This window comes from Centrocercus urophasianus, unplaced genomic scaffold (genome assembly GCF_019232065.1).
Source record: "Centrocercus urophasianus isolate 14NV4802_14NV808 unplaced genomic scaffold, USGS_Curo_1.0 seq_40, whole genome shotgun sequence".
Taxonomy (NCBI): Eukaryota; Metazoa; Chordata; class Aves; order Galliformes; family Phasianidae; genus Centrocercus; species Centrocercus urophasianus.
Genome location: NW_024884978.1, coordinates 3,369,156 through 3,390,864, shown reverse-complemented (window position 1 = coordinate 3,390,864; position 21,709 = coordinate 3,369,156).

Here is a 21,709-nt window from a genome sequence, read left to right as displayed (position 1 = left end):
TGGGGTAGGCGTTACGCAAACTTCGCTGCGTGGCTCTGCCAGGGCATCGCAGTCTTGACCTCTTTTACCCTGGAGAGCAGGCTGACCAGTCTTGTGACCGTCGTGGCACACGGCAGAACTTTTTTGTCACGTGCTACTGAGGAAGAAATTTCCTTTGGAGTGTGAGTGGCTGTCATGGCTCTGTTGTTTCTGTTGCTGACATACATGGTACTGTGCTGGCACTGGGAGCCACAGGAGAATCCAGCCAGGGGCCTTGTGCTAGGCTCCCAAGAAAACAAAGAGTAGGCTGACCTTGCTGTCACTTGGAGAGGGTCTCAGGCTTCAGAACCTGAGTAGCTTCAAGGCTGAAAACAAACTTACTGCCTTTAGGAGGAGAGCCATCTTCTTGAAGTCACTTGTTGGCTGTGGAAGTCAAAAAACTTCAGAAACAGAGACAAGAAAGGTAACTGGCAAAGACTCAAATCAAGTAATTAGAAACTAGAAATCATTATATCACTAATCAGCCTATATTAAAGTATACATTAGAATGCTAATTAATAAAAAAGATGCCCTTGTTAGTCTTTACCTTTACCTCGTTAATCTTTTCCTTGCGAATCCCATACTTCTGTGTGTTCAGAAGGATTCCTGACAAGTTCTGGGCTGCTGATGACAACACGACCTGGAGCAATGATAGGAGTGGCTCCATTTCAAAGCCTGTAATGCCAGCACAGGGCCCAGTGATGCCCTTTCAGGAGGCGATGCACCTCCGCTCTCACAGCTGGAACACAGTTCTGTGGCACACTCAGAATCTTGCCCCAGCCCCACGCTGTGCTCCACTTTGTAGCCTTTTTCCAAGCAGGTTCCAAAACTACCAATACCACAGCCATGGAGCGATGCTGGCTCTGAAAGATGCATGTCTGAGCTTTATTCCGTGTGAGTTTTGAAACCATAAAACTGACCACCACTTGTTCTTTGGCATTTTCTCTCACAGGCATCCCAAACACTTTTACTCTCTGCTAAGGAATCTAATCTTTGCGGTGACTGTCATAACAGAGCATTTCTAGAAAGCAAAATGCCCAGTGACAGCTGTTCCAGTCCTTCTCTTCCTATTTTTAGACAGCGGACGCATTCCTCAGCTGATATAATCTCAAGTGGCATTATTAGTTAAATTTAAATTTTTGATAGCTGGAGTTTGGCTCCAGCCCCATCACCCGCATATTTCTTTCTGATGTCTGTTATGTTTTTCTACACTAGGCCCTATACCTTCTATTGGCAGCTTTACCAGCCCTCTTACATAAAGGCTTGGTTTGGGATGAAGACATTAGAGCAGTTATTTTCAGTTTTTCTGCTTAAAAATATATTTCTTGCTCTGTGGTTACAAAGTTAGACACATTTCTTAGGAGAAGGCAAATGGAGGTCAATAAATACTTGTAAACTGTTAGAAGAACTTGTTTTTTCTAAAAGAAATTATAATTCTGAGTCTGCTGCATCATCTCCTCAAACGTATTGCTGTAATAGATATAAATTACCATCCGAAGTCAGAAAGGTTTCTTACTGCTCTGGACAGAATGAAATGATGCTACAAGAGATGTTAACTGTGTATATAAATAATGCCTGTGCTGCTTGTCCAGAATTAGCCAAGCCTCACCCAGTTCATCTGACAATGCTATTTGTTGTTTGTTTTTTCTCCCAGAGAAAAGTCTAATGAAAAGTCTGATGAAATGTCTAATGAAAAGACTAATGAGAGTCAATGTAGATTGAACGTAATGTTGTTTAATACTCTGGGGTCAGACCAACGAATGATGGTTGCTGAGAGATGTTTAGAAAATGAAAGCTAATCCTGTAACATCAGTGTAATTGATAGGTGTTCTCCAGACAGCAGAGTCTGTGCTGGTACAGCAGTAGGTTGCACATGGAGTCAGCTTCTGCAGGATGGTAGTCTGTAATGGGAATTGGAGTATGGACCAGACCTGCACTTCAAACCTGATACACTGAACAGAGTATCTGGAATTGCAAGACATGATATGGATCAGTGGCACTGGGATGCACTTACTGCCTTGTTTGCAGCACAGATTTTAGGCCCCTGCATAGAGAAGTGGCTGTTTACATGTGGAAAATGCAGCAGCGACTTTCTGACCACAAATAGGATTTCCAGTTAATGTTAGGCAGAGTAGGCATCTAAATAAATAGCAGTGTGGTTACTGTAAGTACATATTTCATTACTATATATGTATTATACCCACACTTCCCTTTTAAAAATCCAGCCTTAAAAGCCCTGATTGCTAGACAATATCTTCATTTCTAGGGCTGTATGTAATTGGCTTTCATATATTGCTTTGAATGCATCTATCTTGCAATGGTGAAGCTATAATCCATTTCACTCCATGCACTGCCTTTATTCATACCACGTTCTGCAAAAGACAATTGCTATGAAAATTGCTTATAAAGAATGTTCCACTGGCAAATGAAATGCAGGTTTAGTATGTTAAGGAAAGCTTTGATTAAGTGAAGAAGATTTTGTATGTTCTCTGCATGGAATTGCTAGGAGTTCTTCCAACCATTCGTTGCAGAGCTCCGTAAAGATCCTTCCACCGCTCCTCCTCCAGGCTGTCACTGGTGTAAACTCAGCGTGCAATCTGATAAGTGAAGAAGAATGTTCATGAAAAATAACATTTGCTCCTTGGGAAAGTGTAAAGATAAGAAAATATTTACCTGCAATAGCACTGATGTCAAACTCAAGTGGCCCAACAGCTATTTCAAGTCAGCAGGTTTTGTTGACCCACAGACCTAATTATTTACTCTCCAGGTATTTTGACCTATTTAAAGTAAATGGATCAGATTGAAGTAAATGGATCTGTGCCAATACACACCAGCTGCAGAACCAGGCGTTAGTTTTACACCCTGTTCTTAAACAATCTGATTCAAAACTGAAGTACAAGGATTCATGGAATTCAAGTAATTTCTGGATCCACATCCAAGAAAGCTTGGCCTCGTCCCTTCCCTAAACTTGCCCATCCATCATTATGAGCTTCAGCAGATGTCTTCAGAAAAAAATAGTTTGTGCCTTCAGGAAGGCAGTCACTGCAGTTTCACTCATTCCTGTCTACGTAAAACATTGCTTATCGTGGCCCAGTCCTCTGCTGACTGACACTGGTGGCAATCTGCTGGAAGCTCACTCACCTGCTGAAAGGATCTTAGCTGCTGTGCCAAAAAAATGGAGAATCTTGCTAAAGACCTCAGCTAAGGAAGAACAAGGGAGCAAGAAACAGCAGCAAAGGGTAGGTAGACAGTGCAGCTAGAAACAGTGCTTACATTTTCTATCATTGTCTTAGTACCCCATCCACTGCAGTGCACAGCTGCAGTGAGGAGGATGAATTGAGCTGCAAGCTTAATCCATGGGAGCTGAGCATAAAGGAGCTAGCCAGACAATCAGGAACAGAACTGCTGGGGGAATCTGAAGAGCCTTGCTGCCAGGTTCTCAGTGCCTTTCTGGATTCCTTTTTTTTTTTTTAAACTTAACTACAAAGCTGCCTCCAACATCTAGATACCATTTGTTTAACCCCTTAAGCAACAGTGCAGCTACAGAGAGTGAGTCGGGAGACACGTATCAGTATTAGTGCAGAGAACTGCAGCCATTCAACACGCATCAGTGGGCAGCATTGCAAAGCAGAGAGCACTGGATGACTTGCTGCAGGAAATCTGTAAGTTTTGGTCATCACAATTCGATGCATTTTCCTCCAAGCAATCACAGCAGGGCAGATCAGAGCATGAGTGATCTACTGATTTAAAAACACATTTCTGGAGTCCACTCTTATTTTGCCCATGCATTGCTAACATAAGCACAGCTGGGTACCCCTGAGGACATCAGTCTGAACTGCACAGTTCAGCCCATAAGAAAAGGGCTCAGCACAGAGTGATCAACAGTCAGGGGTTCCTGACTCAGTGTGACATGGGTGCTTTAAAAAAAGCAACTGGCACTCACTGCAACTGTCTGAAGTGTCATTTTTTCCATAGAGAAACAGCAGTTTATCAAAACAAACTCCTGAGATGGAAATACTTAATTTTAATTCAACGTTCTGATATTTAGGAAAGAATTTCATGTCAAAAACTGAGAAACACAAAGAGTGAAAGAAATTGTTCCTTCTACCCACTTCAAAATAGTGAGTTGATAGCTGGGATGTTGCTTGGAACGTGAGATAACTGGCTTCTAATCCCACTGATTCAGAGATTTAAAGCTTATCCAGCAGCTTTACACTAACTGTTGCTCTAGAATTGTTAGCTTTTTGTTTTCTTCTCTGATTTTCACACATAGAAATTCAGAGAGACTTAGTTTTGCTCTGCAAGCAATGCTTAAGAGTAGGTGCACTCTTAAGTAGGTGTATGTTCTACAGCTCCACGAAATACAGTTCTTATTTTTTTGCCTGGATTTGTTTCTGAAGTGCTCCACAAAACTGTCAGGAAAAGTTTCTGCAGCCTTCCATCCCAGTTAGAGCTTTCATTATGTGTAGATCCAAAGTGCACTGAGATTTCTTCACAAAAGCAGAAGTAATTTTGATATGCTATGCAGGAAAAGCTAGAAACTAAGACTAGAAACTGTAAAATAATTCTATTATTTCAGAGTGATACTTCTATTTGTTGGCTTTCAACTCACAGCCATGTGTATGAGGAATTGGGTGTGCCAATCCCATTAACAATAATGGGAGCAGAGTGCTTAATTCTCCACATGCTATGCTGAAAATGTGCCCCCTTAAGAACACTGCGTGTGTAATTGATTTGGGCTATTTGTTTGAACTTGCCAAATGGATTTCTTGAATATTTGTAGCTAGTTTTGAAAGCACTCCCATCCTCAACCAGACACACACATTATTAAAGGATTTGATTTGACATTGAACAATTTTGTATATTAATATTCCCCTCTTTTTCCTAAATCAGCATAATCCTCCTAAATCCTGCCATCGTCATTACACCAAAAGAACAAGATGTTGCTGGTGTCACTGCGTTCCAGCACTGAATTTGGTATGAGCGTGGCTGATTGGGACAGATTTATATCCTGCTATTTCCTGAGCTGCAAGCAGGACCTTGCAGGTTCAGCTCTTTGAAAACATTCCCACAAACAATCTCACTTCATTACTTTGAAGGAAATGAATGCGGTGGCATCTGCTAGAGTGGTGATACTGCACAACACAGAAAGATATCTTCTGCCTCTCAGTACTGGCTAAATCAAACTGAACCCTGGGTCTCTAGTGACGGATCTCAGAGATGGTGAAAATTCATGTCATTGTGAGCTATCGTGGATTTCAGTTGCTTGTGGTGAGATGAGAGCAAGAAATTTAGTGTCAACTGATGCAGTGATTGATTGTTCTTCCTATAGCGGGTGTGAGCTGCAAAGCAGAGAGCCCAGTGTTTTGGTTTCTTTTCTAGTTTTTCCATGGACTTTTATAAGTGTTCATTCTATCTTGCAACTCTGAAGTGCAAAGTGCTTCTCTTGTAATCTCATTCTGTGATCACAAGCTATAAACTATGTTTTGCCATCCCGCCTCAGACTGAGCATTGCATCACTCAGCAGATCATCTCATTGCAATGAGTTCGACTGCTCGGAAAATTAACCCTACGGCTTCAGATCTGGGTGTGATGGAGTGACAGAATTCACTCATCAGCTGACTTCCTTATTCCAGTAGGCAGACTGAAGAATGAATGGTGGCTTTAATTTTAGAGTCACTAGCCAAAATGGCAAGGTCAGCGTAACAGGAGGATGTTGTAATTTGCTGCTGGCATCAACTAGCGGTAAGTTTCTACCCCAAAGGAGCAAGAGGAAGTAATGAAAGAATAGTGACTCAGAGGTGCGTCTCTGAGTCATGAACGCCCTGGGGATTATCTTCAAAACAGTGAGATTAACACTCAGCCCCTTGTTTGAGGCTGTGCCTAAAGTGATGAAGATTGATCTCACCATTCTGAGTCGTAATTGCTGTTGTACTGACTGAGATGAAAGCTAATCCCAAAGTGCAAACGTTGAATGTAAGTGGTACAACTCAGTCAGCCTTTACCAGAGACATCTTGTGAGAGCTGAGAATACCAGAAATTTTCCACAGGAGGCATATGACTCCAACTCTTGTCAGACACACTTCCAACCCAGGCTGAGGAGCTTGGAATAGGTTAATTTTTGTGTTGTTCAGCGTTGTTTGTAGTGTAATTCCTCAGCAAGTGAAACAAACACTAAACTGTATTTAGCTCCATCTGTATTTCTGAAGCATTTCATTCCAGTGTTATCTCCTCTTACGTCGTTAAAGTGGTGTTTTCCAACCCAATTACATCTCTCCAGGTTGCATTCTATTGAGAAATGACAGAATTATCAGGGAACCATAAAATGGCTTGGGTTGGAAATGGAATAGAATATCTGATGTTCTAGAGGAAAACCTGTCTTTCCATTTCGTTCCTTAGCCATACTGCTCTGAGCTGTGTATGTCACCGAGCACATGGGGAGTTCTTTCCTCTTTGGCCTTAGTGCGTTCAGGCTGGAGATATCTTGTTCATCATATAAAAACAGCAGAAGTTACCACCATGCATATATTTGTGTGTGTGTGTGAAATACACCATACCACTCTTCACATTTTTGTTATGATTCATGGAAAGACCTTGGGTCTATGATTCACATACTTTAAAAATCGTTTCTGTTATGACCTTTATTTCCCTAATACTCTGACAGAACTTGCGGTCTCGGTAGTGTTTTGTAGTTTCCTCCTATTAAAAAGTCTTTAGGGAAGTTGTGGTTGAAGTTGCTGTATAGAAAAGGACTCTCAGTTACAATGACTAATAGTGTCGCTTTTTTACTGCACTCAGCAAGACTGAGAAGGACCACATTAGCAGCCCAAGTGTTACTAAGGCTAGTGAGGATGAGCAGTCCAAAACTAGTAGCATCATCTTAGCTGTCTTTGCTCCCAAAGCACATGAATTAAGAATAAGAAAAGAATGAGGTAAGAGCTTGAAGTAGGTCTTTAACCAATCAAGAACATGCAGTACTTTTAATAAAATAGAGATTTTTTGTGTTCTTGCTGATAGTGTCGGGCACTAGCTGTTAATGTTGGAGCCTAAAAGAATGAATGTGACCATAAAGTTCACCCTTGGGGTAACAGCCTGGCTGGCCTGCCTGCTGGCCTCTATCCTCCTCTGCCTTCATGCACCTCCTGCCACAACTCAGCATAAACGTGACACTGGCAGCTTGAGGACAGCTAACGACATCGGTGTTGTGCTTATGCTGCTCCCTGCCCCTTCTTTTATCAGATGCTCGGTCTCTGCTAGGGGGAAAGCAGGTTTCCCTTGAAAGCTAATGCTCCCGAGCCAGAACTTTTTTGTGACCCTGCTGGTATGTGAAAGAAGGACAGAAATACAAACAGGATTCAAACATTACTGAAGAGTGTCTGGGGATTCCTGTTCTGTAATTGCTGGAGAGACGGCACTTCTTGGGAGGTGACAGTTACATTGTCATACTCCATTCCACCCTCTCCAGGTTAAAATGCTGTATTGCAGTCTGCAAATGATTTTTGCTCTACAGTCTTACAGTTTTTATATTAGCTTGCAAGTTTCACTTCCAAGAAGCTTGAATTAGGGAGGAAAAAAGAGAACTCAGCATGATGGGAGCACACAGAGAAGAACCCCTCTCTTGTACTTGAGCTGAGCATGGTGCCTCTGGCAGCAGCAGCACTGCAGAGCTGCCCCAGCTCCAGGGCAGCCCAGAGACCTCCCAGCCACCTCAGCTGGGCCGGCCGTGCTGCTGGCTCCAGGCTGTGCAGAGAGCAGGCCTGGCTGGGCACACCAGGACAGCACGTGGACAGACAGGGTCTGGTCTGCTGTGTGAGGGGCAGCAGGCCCAGCAGCAGCGGCTGTGTTGGTTTTAGATCAGCGTGGTCATGTTAAGATTTTACTGTCCCTAAAAAGAGTGCATAGCCCGTTATTACATGTCTGCAGGTCAGCTCCAGTAGGTGACTTCTGTGCAGGTCCCATAAGTGAGAATCATACAGTGCACTTATGAAAAAAATGGCTGAATTATACTTATTTATTCTGTGCAACTACAAACATCTGTGTAGAAAATAAATATGGACGCTGAAGAAAAAGCACACTTCATCCTTTTTCACCCCTCCCCCCTTATTTTTAAAGGCAGGCCATGTGGTCAACATCTGGAATGTCTGTGGGAAATATTCAAATGAGCCCTAGTGGTGGCTGCCTCGTGCCAGGCTCCTGAAGTGGCAAGGAGGAGTGACAGCCAGCCACGGCCGCACGACCACATCCACATTCCGCTCGGCTTGTGCTGGGCTCGCCGCTGCTGTCCCGCAGGCCTGCGGCTCGGCCTGCCCCGCTCTCACGTCAGGGATGCTCTGCATGCCTGCGGTCACGTCTGCTCAAGGATCTCCACACTCAACACCACCCCATCTTTGGGAGAAGGGATTGGCCGTTGTTGCTGGCTCAGGCTTGGAAGGGTGACACGAACAACGTCAGCAGGATGCCATTTGTGAGGCAAAGCGACGAGAGTCACCCCAAATCGGTGTGAGCAAACCCCCGCTCCTTGGCAAGGTGAAGCCCTTCCCGGGGCGCTCCCTGTGTTTCCATCACTGAGACAAGTCAGCACTGTTTGCAGCACGAGGACTCAGCCCACAGCAGGGCACGACTGCAGCACCTGGGAGGCCGTGGCCCTGGAAGTGAGCGGCGGGCTGACAGAGCATGCGGCCCTCAAGCTCGGGCTGCTGCTTTCTCCCCGAGCTCAATGTGCCAGCAGCACGGAGCACGGACTCCAGTTTGCCTTTCAGCAGCGCAGCCAGCTTGTAAAACCCAGCCACGCTCTGCTTGGCTTCAGTGGTTACAGGCCCAGCCAAACTGATCATCACAAGAATTTGAGAATCCATATGAGAAGCTAAGAGCTAACTTGCAAATTTAAATACAGAGCCTATACACTGAGCCTGAGCTTGAGTAAAAGCAGTAGAAAAATATTGCAAGGGAGGAAAATGTATTTATTTGCTGTTTTCTTGCCTTTAGCAGGAAGTCCTTGAGTAAAAGATGCATCTCACCTGGGAGGGGGCTGCAGTTGGTGTCAGGCAGCTTTGGTTGGTTGTTGTGCCCCATCACCGTCAGCCAACACGCACTGCTGAACTTCTGGAAGACTTCCGCAAAATCTGCCTTCTTTGCTAGACCCTGAAATGCAATGAAACTCAGCAGCTGCTCCCTCCTGACCTGACAAACCTTGTTTCTTTCCTTCCCAAGTAGCCAGGCATCTCGTAATTAGAGGCTGGATCGTGGCTGCCTTACTCACATCAGCAATTCATTACATCAGCCATCCCATTTGCCTTCATGCTGGGCTAATACTCTCCTATTAACTTCAATGGGAATAAACGTGTGAGCGACTTACCATCGTGAGCTACAGCCTGGCAAGGCGGCCCTGAGCACGTAGCGGTTTGTTCTGCGAGAGCCAGAGACCGAAGCGGCTGCGCGGCCGTCAGCTGAGCTCAGCGAGGTGGGAAGAGCCGCCCAGCGCTGTGCGCCGCGCAGCCGCGAGGTGCGCGCAGGGAGCCGCGCTCCCAGCCTCTCTGGCGCTCCGGGCTTGGCTCAGAAACACACGCACGGTTTTGGGGAAGGAAAAAAAAAAAAAAAAAAAAAAAAAAAGGTCCCTTACAGAATGAGGTTTTTCAGCGGCTCTATTGGCTCCTCTCCTTGGAGCAGTTTGAAACTTTTTGACAGCTTAGCAGCTCAGCGGCACGACCCTCCAGGGCCGGCGCACAGCGCGCTGCGGCTGCACGGGGACCGGGGCTCCGGGCCACAAAGGCCCCTTGTGACTCGGGGACGCGGGCACCCCGCGCGGCCGCCGGCGCCCTCTAGCGGCCGTGCACCGCCTGCACGGAGCCGCGCTGCGCGTGGTGCGAAGCAGCGTTGTGCCCTCGGCTTTCCTGCTAATTGACTCCAGCTGAGGATCTGGCCCGGCTTGTTCAAACAAATTAAAAACGATGCAAATCAGCCGCAAGTACTTGATGATTTCACTGTGCTAAGGGGAATACAACTATTTGGCACGGGGTGTGCTGTCAATGGGAGGATTGCGAAGCATTTTGCAAGCGCAGCACTTTGGAGGCGCAAAATGGCTCGCTTATGTTAGGGCTGATCAAAAATATTTTGTCAGAAACTGTTTTTCTGTGGAAAATTGACTGTCCAGAAAAGTCCATTTTTTCACAATGGAGATCTGCCTGTCAGGGAGGGAGGAGCGCATTTCCCTCAAGAGCAATTCAGCCAAAACTTTAAGCTTCTGTTTACAAACTCGTAGTTTCTGGTGAAATTATTCTCTTCATTTTTGGTTTTTTAAATAAAAAAGTTTACGTTTCTGACCCGAGGAGGAATCATTTTCCATACAGGTCTATGAATTAACTCTCATAAAACCCCAGCCAGCAACACAAGCATAGTTTTCTTTTTATGGATGAGAAGCTGAGAAGCAAAGAGGTTAAGTGATTTGGCTCCAATCCCTACAGGCACCATTAAAAGCTCCTGGCTCCCAGTTCTGTGCTCAGAATGTTAGATCGCATGACATATCTTTGTGAGGCAGTTAAATGCTTTCAGGCTCCCTTGGATTTCAACGGGAGAATCAGTCAGTCTACCGAGAACAAAAAGGATGATAGAGTAGCATTGCCTCGGCTCACACAGCAAGTCCTCAGCAGTCACGGCTGGTGATTTTGACTCTCCCTTCTTCACAGTGCACATCTTGCAGCCTTGCTTCACGTGCAGAAAGCTGGCATGTCCTTCAGGGCCATCCGGATAGATTGATGCCTTGGGATCCAGCAGCAGTGGCCATCCCATAGACAGTGCTGTCTGCTCTGGGTTCAGAATCTTGTTGATCCTTGTAACTGAGAGGTGGAACCGTTCTGTCTTACTGTGCGTTTGTCAGTGATGGTCAGAAGATCGTGTAGGCTGATGGGATGATGACAGTGTCAGTTGTCTCTGGGTTGAGCACGTGATCAGTGGATGAAGCTCTTTGTCCAATTCTGATACTTTCAGGCTGTCTAAAAATGGTTAAATCATAACATTTCCTTGTACCTCGGTTTTCATACATCCTTGGAAAGTGTTTCCAAACATCATGAGAGAGCAAGTTCTTACTAATATGTATGGTATTTAGCTGGGCAGAAACTTAGGTTGACCACACCATTTTTTTTTCGTGTACTCTCCAGCATTACAAAAGGAGAGATTGGGAACCTGCACTCTGTGCTTGCACCTCCGGCTCCAGAGGCCAGCACTGAAGGGTAGGAGCTCACTGTCATCAGGATCAGAATTGGTAGGGACCTGTTTTTTAGTGATTGCTGGGATTTCCACAAGGATGCATGTCCTCTGAGGTATTTTGGAAACTGGGTCACTTTGCTGACTGAGTATCTCACTGTGAGCAGCCAAGACGGAAAATGTTACTTATGTCCTTTTGTACATCGGAAAACACAGCATTTGTTCCTGGGTGGTGCAGATCCTCCCACTCAAGCAGTTGTGAATGTTAATATTCTTACATCGAGCCATTATTGTCTCTGTTCACATCGGTTTAGTTTAGGACATGTCATCCCTCCTCTTGACATTTTTCTTCCTTTCTGGACCAGAATCTGGATCTACCTGGTTGAGGAACCAGGTTAAACCAGACTGTTACTCTGTGTTACACTGAATTACTGGGTTGTATTTCTAGTAAATCTTCCCACTTTGCCATTCAAGTTGTTTGCAAACTATCTAGAGCAAGGGGATTTTTCTGCAAATAGCTGCCGTAACGATGATGCTGACCAGCTGTACTCACGTGGTTATCACACCTGGATCTGCCTGCTTAGCAGGAGCTGTGCAGGAAGCCCTGCATCCAGTTCAGAGGCCAGTGACCAGCATACACCTTTTATCACAGGAGCCAGTATAAAGGAGCCACGATTTTTTTTTTTAACTTTTCCACTTCAACCAAGGATTGTTTTTAAAATGCAGTTATAAAAATGTGATTTTTTGGTAAATTTCAGAACAAAGAGCTTCAGGAGTGCTTGCATCCTGCCCCACTCACCTCACACAGGTGCTGAGGCCAGGGCTGTGGCTGGCTGAGGCTGAGCTCACTGGCCTTGGTGTCACTTCCAGCCCCCCATCCCTCAAGGAGCAGCTGGCCCAGTTAACTCAAATGCCTGGGAGCCCGGCAGCTTTACTGTTTGCTTCCTTTTCTGTGATAGTGTGAGATAAAAAAGGTAGGCTACTAATGCTAGTCTTTTCTTTCCACTGTTATCTGAAATACAGCCATAGCCAACTTGCAATCTAAATCAATGGATTTATTTTTGAGAGACAAAGGGAATGACTTATGCAGTAGCTTGACAAGAAGGCTGGAAATGGAGCTCGTCTGCTGAACCACTGATCCCTCACCTACTGAGCCAGACTTAAAAATGTGTAATGCATATTCACCTCTCTTGGAAGTGGGAGCTTCAGAGTCTTTGTATTTAATTCAAACAGGTTTTGAATGACACATGGAGGCAGAATTAGTTTAAAATAGACTATGCTGTGTCTTGTCCAAGAGCCTGCAGTAAGTCAGTGACAGATGCAACATGAACCCAGGCTTTCTCAGCCCTCTTACTGTGCACCCAGTTCCCCTCTGTGGTACAGTGGCTTTGTTCTGGGCTTCTTGTCCTGGCCAGGTGCTGCCAGGTCGAGCTGGTAACCTGTACTGAGAGGAGCTGGGAATTGCTGAGACGTATGTTGGGATCTGGTAACCTTGATTCTTTCCGTTTTTTGCCATTCTTCTGTCTCTACAAAGAGGGGCCTCGCCATCTCACAATAAGACAAATGCAAGAAGAAAAAAAGTGCATCCCACAAACCGTATTGCAAACGTTTGGAGCTTTAGAGTCAGGAACAGGAAATGCATCCAGGTTTCCAGTCTCTTTTTTTCAGTATCCTTTGTGATGGTTACTGCTCGTATCTAAAAAGAAGCTGTGCAAATGGCCAGAGTTCTTGTGAAAAGAGTTCCCTGAGACCTGCGTGGTGTCGCAGTGCTTGGCATTGCCTGAGCATGGATTCCCAGGAACTCAGTGAAGTTCACTTGCATCAAAAGCAGTTTGGGTCCCAGATGCACTCTGATTTGTTTAAGGTGCTTGGCAACATCGTAATGAGCAGCTTTATAAATAACTCAGTATTATTATCTTTATGTCTTAGTAGTAATATTGTTGTTTTTATGGTACTGTAATGTTTATTATGGCTATTTTATGGTGTAATTTGATTAGAGTGTTACCCTAATGTCACATAGAAAAGGGGAGGGCATTCCTGTCATACCTCTGAACACTAACTCTTCTGTTTTCATCTGAGGAACCCAAAGGCCTTTGGCGATCATTAATTGTCCCACACTATATAAGTAAACTCAAGCACAGAGAACTTAAATGATTCCCCCAAGCCCACACAACAAGCCAGTGGCAAAGCTGAGAGTTGGACCTGACTCCCTGACGTCTGCGTTAACCACTAGGAAACATTCCTGTCACAGCAGCAGCAGGTAGAATAGAAATGAAGATTGCCACTTCGCAGATTTGTAGGTCAGTTGTAATGAGAACACTCAATGTTTTATAAACCCTTTAGGTTTCCTGTTTAGGACTTGATCAAACCATAAACTGCTCGTTTAAATAAGCTCCAAAAACAAAATGTACTAGAAAGCTGAGGAGTAAGGAGACAACATCCAACAGCAAACTTATGTTTATTGCTCATTTGCTTCCCTTGCTGGGATGATGCCGTGTACTTAGATTAAATATGCAGAGCCAAATTTATCCCTAGGGTGTAATTTTTTTGGACTCTGTATGACACCAGGGTGAATTTGGCACATTTACACTCAAAATTAATATGGGTTTTACGAATATTTGGAACGGTGTCAAAATGTTGTGGGTTAAATTCTGTTCTCAGTTCCACCAGTGCTAACCCAGGCTAACTCCGTTCTGATCTCACACTGGATTTACAGCAATGTAATTCCACTGGGTCGGCGTTCAGCTGGTGTGAATTAGTTTATCTGCACTGGAATGCAGGCAGCTCAGCTGCTTTACACCAGCTAAGAATCTGACCCATATTTAAGTAGAATTACTCCTAAAATACACAATGGCAAATGCACCGGGAGTTGGGTCCACTGTGCCCTTAATTTGCACCGAGGAAATGCAACTGAAGCTGTTCCTGCAGCTCTGCCACGCACGCTGCTGTCACAAACCTGAACCTGACCCCGCTCAGCCTTCGGATGGATGCTTAGTAAGTTTTCAAATAATGCTGCAGTAAGTGTTACACATGCTGTGTGTGAGTAAATCATCCCAAACCGCTGCAAATCATCGTCTGTTCTCTTGTTTCAAAGCAGAGATTGGGAAGTGCTTGGTGATATTTGGGTTCAGTTCAGATATTCCAAAGCTTGGATGGATGGATTGTTTCAATTCTTTCTTTGAACTCCTTTCCCACCCCTGCTAAAAGAAACAGACAGATCTGCTCAGCTAAGCGACAGACAAGTTGGAGACAATGCGGCACTGCCCTCCCAGTACCACCCCCCACATGCCAAATTTGCAGACATCTGCTAGCTGGAGCACAACTCCGCGGTAATAAAGAAGTGCTGGCATTCATGTGATGTACAGCCTTTAGCATTCACAAATGACTGAAATTAACCTCTGTTCTATGGGCCTTAGCTTGGTTTACGACTGGGGGTCTTTTGTTTTATACCACCATACAGAGGTGCCTTTGCCATGCTAAAGATTTAACTAAATTATAATGAATGATCCTCACCAGCACTGTGCCCCTAATTAGAACAAGTTGCACAGACATATTGTCTCCTTGATTTCCTCTGTTACATTTCTCTCACTCTCTTTCTCTGCCTGAGACACATGGGTCCCATTAAACATTTTAGCATTTAATGTGGTTCCCTTAAATGACTTCTCAAGTTTTCAAGTTCCATTTAGAATTGTATGTTACTCTCCTGACTGTGGTTTTGATTTTGTTATGTTTCATGAGTGCAGCCAAAGCTGTTGCTCTTCTTCCCCCTCTAGTGGGGAGTGCCTCAGGTCTGGGTAAGCCTGCGTGGAAGTGCAGCATAACATCAGCTTACACGTTTTGTAACGTTCACACAAATCTCTACACTTGTGTATGAAATAAGGGCTGGAGAAATAGCTCCTCGTGGCTGATTTCTGCATGGTGAAGTGTTTCTTCAGTACAGTACAGTTGATCTGTTAAAGAAGACAAAGCATCTGTTGAGTTGGTTTATTAATTGTATATTTCTATCTATTACGACTGTTCCTGTAAGGCATAAAGCTTCTTGTTCAGTCTTTAGGTATTTCCAACCTAAAGGGAGATGACTGACTAAAGGCCTTCATTTCATACATGCATAGCATGCGTTATCCCCCTTGCACGTACCGCCTCACAGACGGAGTGCTGAAGGACAGAGGCTGTTGTGATGTGTTGTCTGTGACGTGCTTCCTCAGCAGCAGCTACAATGAGAATACCAAACTGTCCTTCGGTCTCTGCCCCAGCTTTCCAGGAGTACCAAGTCAAGTTCATGGCCTGGACCCTAATCCTTGAGGTATTTTGTGGCCTGGGCCCAAGGTGTCTCATAAGGCTTGTCTGCCTGACTCAGAGCTTGCCTGTGCCACTGTAGTTTTCCCATTTCAGATCTCTCTGGGTAATTCCTTTGGAATAAAAATGCCTCGTTTCCCCCACTCTTTCCTACTCAGCGTTTGCGCTTTTGATTTGGCATATACCTATTTAACAGAAAAGGCATTTTTATACCTAAACAAGCACCTCTTCCTAGTGTCATAACACTAAAAAATATGATAATGAAATGACTTCAATAGCATTTTTAAATGTATGTTTTCTGTCTGAGGCAAGGCCTTTCCATAGTCACCAAGGAAATCTATTACAAAAACGAGCTGTAAACTGGATTTCCCAGCTCCTCATTACCCAAGCAGCTTCATTTCAAGGACATGCATCTTTAAAGTGATTTACTTTTTCAGTATCAGATTGATTCTGGTCACTGAACTACGGCAAGAGCTGTGAATCTGAAAGCTTGTTCCGTCCTGCTGAAGGAATGCAAACTGTGGTCCGCATGCTGCTGCCGCAGTATTTCAGTGGTGGAGTCTGACATGCCTTCACAGAAGCACTAGGACTAATTCCACTGGCAATGCATTGGCTTCTTAGACCCTTCAGACATGAAATCAAGATTTCCTTAAGGCAGCTTACCAACATTATTTGTTCTTTAGGTAATTCTTAAAAGTTTCCGTGATGTATTGTCTTCCAGGCTTAAGCCACAAGAAGCTTGACATTTATCTCTGGAGCTGAGCTTTTGGTTTCATTAGCAGTTAAGCCTTCGTCTGGAGTTCTGCAGTGTCCTGCAGTGGGTAACTCCACTTGTTAGTAACGTTAGCAGATTTGGGAGTCCTCAAATGCGTCTGTGGATAATCGTGTTTCAACCTTGTGTTCTTTGTTATAATCCGCTGTCTGATAATGGGTGACAGGGGAGATAAGAGGAGGAAATGCGCCAGGAAGATTTCATTCCATCTTGTGCAGCCTACCTGCCACTGCTGTTTCCTCTTAGGTGCTGGCTGACTTGGCATCCTTTGCTTTAAAACAGAGAAAGCCACAATTGATGGCAGGCTGTTGTAATGCTTTCTTACAGGCACTCACAGAGACTTTCAGATTGCTGTAAGGAGATATCACGGCCCTAGGAGCTGCTTTCTGGAATCATTCTTCTTGCAGTAGTGCAAATGGACAGCTTTTGTTTCTGTCACAGCAGCAATCACTGTTTAAATTAGAGAGCTCTTTGAAATTTCCTTTGACAGAGCAGTTTTCTGCTGATAAATGCAGTTTTGTTGACGTCGAAATGCTTCTCCAGGGAGGGCATCGCTTCGGCCGAATTTTCCATGAGAAAGAAAAAGGAGCATCTCAGCTTTATTGAGGGGAAATTTCATCAAGATGAGATGCTGGTTCGAATTTATAATTTTTATTAATTGTTAGATTTTATTTTTTCTACAAAGGTTGCGGGGATGGATATTTAGTAACACGCAGCTGTAGTGAGCGTGTTGCTTCAGTGTTCCTAGCTAATGGTAATGGAACTGGTTTTGTCGTGCTGAAAATGAAATGATTTGACTTGATGCCGGATATTTAGCAAATTCCGAATCTTGGAAACCTCAGGAATCTTGATTCCCAGGAAAAACTCATCATTTCCACTTACAATTAAAACATTTTAAGTATTGAAAATTCCTGTAAAGAAGAAATTCAGGCTTCTGACCACTTCTGTGTCAAATGCAGACATTTTTCCTTTTTCCAGTTGATGAGGCATCTGAAAAACAGCTTGTGTTGCATGGGAGCTGCTCCCTAGAAAAGATTATTGTGACAATATTGGCCTTCCTCAGCCATATGGTAGCATTTGTACATCTTCCACCGCCTCACTGTCTGTTTGTCACAGTGCTGATCACCTCATTTATGTTAAACAAAGCCTTGCTGTGAGCGCTGTTGCCTCCTCCACAAATAATGGCAGCACTGCTCTTGAGATAAAGATTGATTTTATGAATTATAAAAAAAAAAAAAAAAAAAAGAAGTCAGAAACCAAGATCCAAGACTGAGAGACATCCTTGGTGCTTTGGTTCCAGGCGATGTATCCAAGGCCATGCGAGGTCTGTGGCTGACAAAACTGCACCTTCCTGTCCCTGACCACTTGGGCACGAGTGTAGCAGCAGCTGTGTCCTGCTGCTGGCTGCAGCCCATGCTGGAAAGCCCTGACTCGTGACCAAAAGGGTTAAAAGCCAAGGAGACACAGCACTACCAACAACATGCCATGCCTTTGGCTTAATAAAGAGATAATCCTCTTTCTATTAGCTACGATGATAATGACTCACCAGTAGTAAATGAAGGAATATACACAGAATGACATCATGTGAACAGCACAGTGTCTGTGGGACTTAAAACGAAAGGATTATTCCAATATATCAGTTCTGAGCCCAAAACTGGCAAGGAAAGATCTGGAGTAAAATTTAACATGAGAAACGTTTATTGAAGCACTAACATGAGAGAGGAATTATATAACTGAAGTTATTAAAAACAACAAGCTCCTATTTCAAAAGCTTTAATTTCAGCAGAATAATATACACCCAGATTGACGGCCGGCCGCAGTTGCGTTGAGTCACAGCAATGACGTCGTGCGGCGCAGGCAGGGACGTGCCATGGGTCATCAGCCTGAGAACCACACCTCAGCCCCACGTGCATCTGTGCTGATGGCCAGTGCTTCCTGTGTCCTGCTGCAGGACAGGGCCCTGAGATCAGCGCAGAGAGGAGGAGGCACTGACCTGTCACCCTCACACTGTGCTGCAGCAACTCGGGTCTGAGGACACCTCTCTGGAGCCCTGGTGGTCCCATGGAAAGTGAGCACAGCCCTGCAGGATGCACAGCTGAGCCCATGCGTTCCTATCAGCACAGATTGTGTTTGTGTGTTGTATGGATAGCTAGGCTGGGTCATGGTAGGTTTGGATTTAACCTTTACTATAGTAAGGAAATCCAATCTAGATCTAACAGACCATAGCCTGCTCCTATTTACTTAAGTTTAGATACTAAATCTAAATACTATGGCTGGTTAACTGGATTTCAGGGCTGCACACAGGAATAACTCAGGAGGTCACTGAGGTGTGCAGTGGTGCTGCTGAGGATGGAGGCAGTGAGTATTGCTTCCCTGCAGGGAATCCTCCCTGCTCTGTTCTTCACAGGGTGCTGGCAGATTCTCTTGTGAGGAGTCTGAGGTATTCTGCCATCTGCTTCCTACTCTTGCCCAAGTGGTTCTATGCTGCTGAGCTGATGTCTAATGTAATCACTTTGCCTATGTTGACACACCTACCTACAGCCTGGGGGTAAAACAAGTGCTTACCTTGGAAATAAAGGAATTGTTTATAAAAGGACTGTCTCACAACTTCTGGAAGTCCTCAGCAGGTCTGTATTTCCCCTGTGTTGCTCTTGTCTACTCCACACACCTCCTCTTCTCGTTGAATGATAAATGCAGAAGTCTTATTCATCATTCAGTGACGTGGTCTCTTGTTTTGGATGTTGGTCTTTGACAGTGTAAATTGCTAAATTCCTGGTGGAATTTACTGTGATGCAGATTGTGTTCGGTGGCTGCTAGATGAAGGCACGTCACGAAAAAGGTGGATAAATTTTGGATTACAACTCTAATTCTGAGCAGGGTCATTTTCCTAATTACAGGATGGTGAAGCTGAAGACTCCAATGCCCAGGCAAAGGACAAAAAAAAACTACCCAACTGAATAAATAAATCTCTTAAAGAAAAAGATAGTTGTCTGCCAAGAAACTGGATATGGGATGTTGAGAGTGCAGTTCTGGAAAAGATTTAATTGGAGATATACTCCTAAGAATATGTAAATAGTCTTTCAGTTTCTTAACTAAAAGGAGAAACAGATGCCAGCTTAAGATCTGATTGCAAATATGAAAAATACTGGGGCCTCTAAATGTAATTTTAAATATATAATTCGATTCTTATCTGAAGAGGTTGGCCAGTGCTTTCTCCAGTGGGAGGTACGAACCTTTGAGATACATTATACCGCAGACAGTTCGATGGTCTACTTTAAACGCAGTAAGATTCAAACATCTGGATTTCAAATTGTAGTTTAAAATTTTAGGTGGCCTTAAGACAAAGCAGTGAGATGTCAGTTTTGACCATCTTGGCTCTCAGTACTTTGGGACCTACTGATCAGGGTACAGTGCTGTTTAGTTTTTGCATGCCCCAAGAGTAAAGATGTCAGTGATGACAAGTGGAGTTGACTGTTACTTCAGTAATAAGACTTGTTAGATTAATTGAGACAAATAAGTAAATCCATTTTTACTCACTTAATGGCCCAGCAGTGGATGGAATCCTAATCCGTACAGATGAGGGATGACATTTCCATGGGGCTGGGGGTCAGACATTATTTTGGCATATCTTTTGGCCCTTCTTGACTTTGTTAGGAACCATCAGGAAAATACTGAATCATACAGTAGAAATTCATGCTGACAGAAGGGATAGCTCAGTCACTGCCTGACACTGCAGTCTTTCATTTACATGAGGACATGAGATAATTCAACAAAAATTGGTGTATTGCACTATTCCTTCATCATCTGCCAACAGACTGACTCAGGATTTTGTCTCGAGCAACAGCTTCATCTCCAGTTTTACTGAAAGCCAAGACATAAATGATTGTGATGTTTCTGATCCAGTAGGAATGTGTAAGTACCAGAAAATGCAGGCAGCTTTCACTCCACGAGTCACAGGTTCAGGTAGGAGGCTCAGGCTCGGGCTGATTTTCTTCAGTTTGGGTTACAGCAGTAAATCTGAAATTAAACCAAGCTCCCCAGCACAGAGTTTCCAGTGATGCCAGGCTGGATTTATGGTTCTGGGAACAAACCATACAGTTTTGCAGAGATTGTGATGTTGCCATAGAATCATAGACCCAACGAGTCCTACTTCAGTACCTCTGCCTGTCTGAAACTGGGCTGCAGAAAGCCTTTGGACACTCGTCTGGCCTGTGCTTAGGGACCAGGAACAGTGATTCTTCCTCAGCGTCCATTGGAAAGCATTAAGAAAATGAAAATAGAAAAGACGGTCTCCTTTGGTGCGCCCAGAAACAGCCCAGTTGCACTCAGTGTAATGTGGTTGTGGTGCCCATATAATGAAACCAGGTCTTGTACTGAATGTTTCCATTCCTGCAGGATGGAATGCTGCAGAAAAAAAATCACTTCAAAGAACAAGTCTGTACAAAATGATGGGGAAAGGATGAAATCAGTCTGTTTATCTCGTCTTGGGGAAAAGTCTTGGTTTAAGCGCTTCTGCTTCCCCTCGCTGACATCTGTGCCAAACCTCTGTGATGCTGAACACCATAATCCCAGCGTGCTGCTCCGTGCTGCACCGGCCTTCTTGGGATCAGCAAAACATCGTGCCTGGCCAGGAGGGTGCCTGGGCGGGATTTACTTTTGTGGTGACAGTAGCACTGACCTCGGTGTGGGCTGTGACTGGGCCAGCACAGACGGACCGGCACCTCCATGGCAGCTGAAAGCATCACCTCTGCCTCTGCTGTCTGCCTCAGTGCTCGGATCTCCCACACGGCCCTGGAACGCGCCTCTTGTCTGCTACCCGGCCGGCTAGGGAAGTTTTGAAAAGGTTTAATTTAGCTCTCATTTGAGTCCCTTTGCGCTGCCAAAAAATCTGAACTTTGGTTCCAAGCTGAGCTTAGGAATCCTGGTTCCCAAGAGAAAAGAGGAGGAGAGGCCAGGGGAGAAAAAGGCAGGCGTTTTAAAGGAAAGCCAAAGAGATGATACCAGATAAATGCATATATTTCTCTGTTTAAAGGGCAGTTTTTGCTCTCATGTGCCCGATGCTATGGGAGGAAGTCACCAGCTCCAAAATTTGGGGTCACAGCGACACTCTGTGGCCACCATCACCACATCACCACCAGCCTTCTGCCTTCATCTCCGCGTGTAGGTGTCCGTGAGCCCAGCCTCTGCTCTAGGAGCACCAGCACAGACCTGCAGTGGGTGCTGGGCAGAATCAAGGCCAATGCTTGCCAGACAACCCATGGACCGCCGCCCTGCCTGGTGTAAACCACATCCAGCCAGCTGAAATCAGTACAGCATTGGTAGACGTTGTTATTGGATGTTGGTGCCATGCATGGAGCCCCAAGTCCTGTCTCATGTGGATGCACAAGAACCTCTGTTCCCATGTGGAAAAGCTCTTTTACTTAT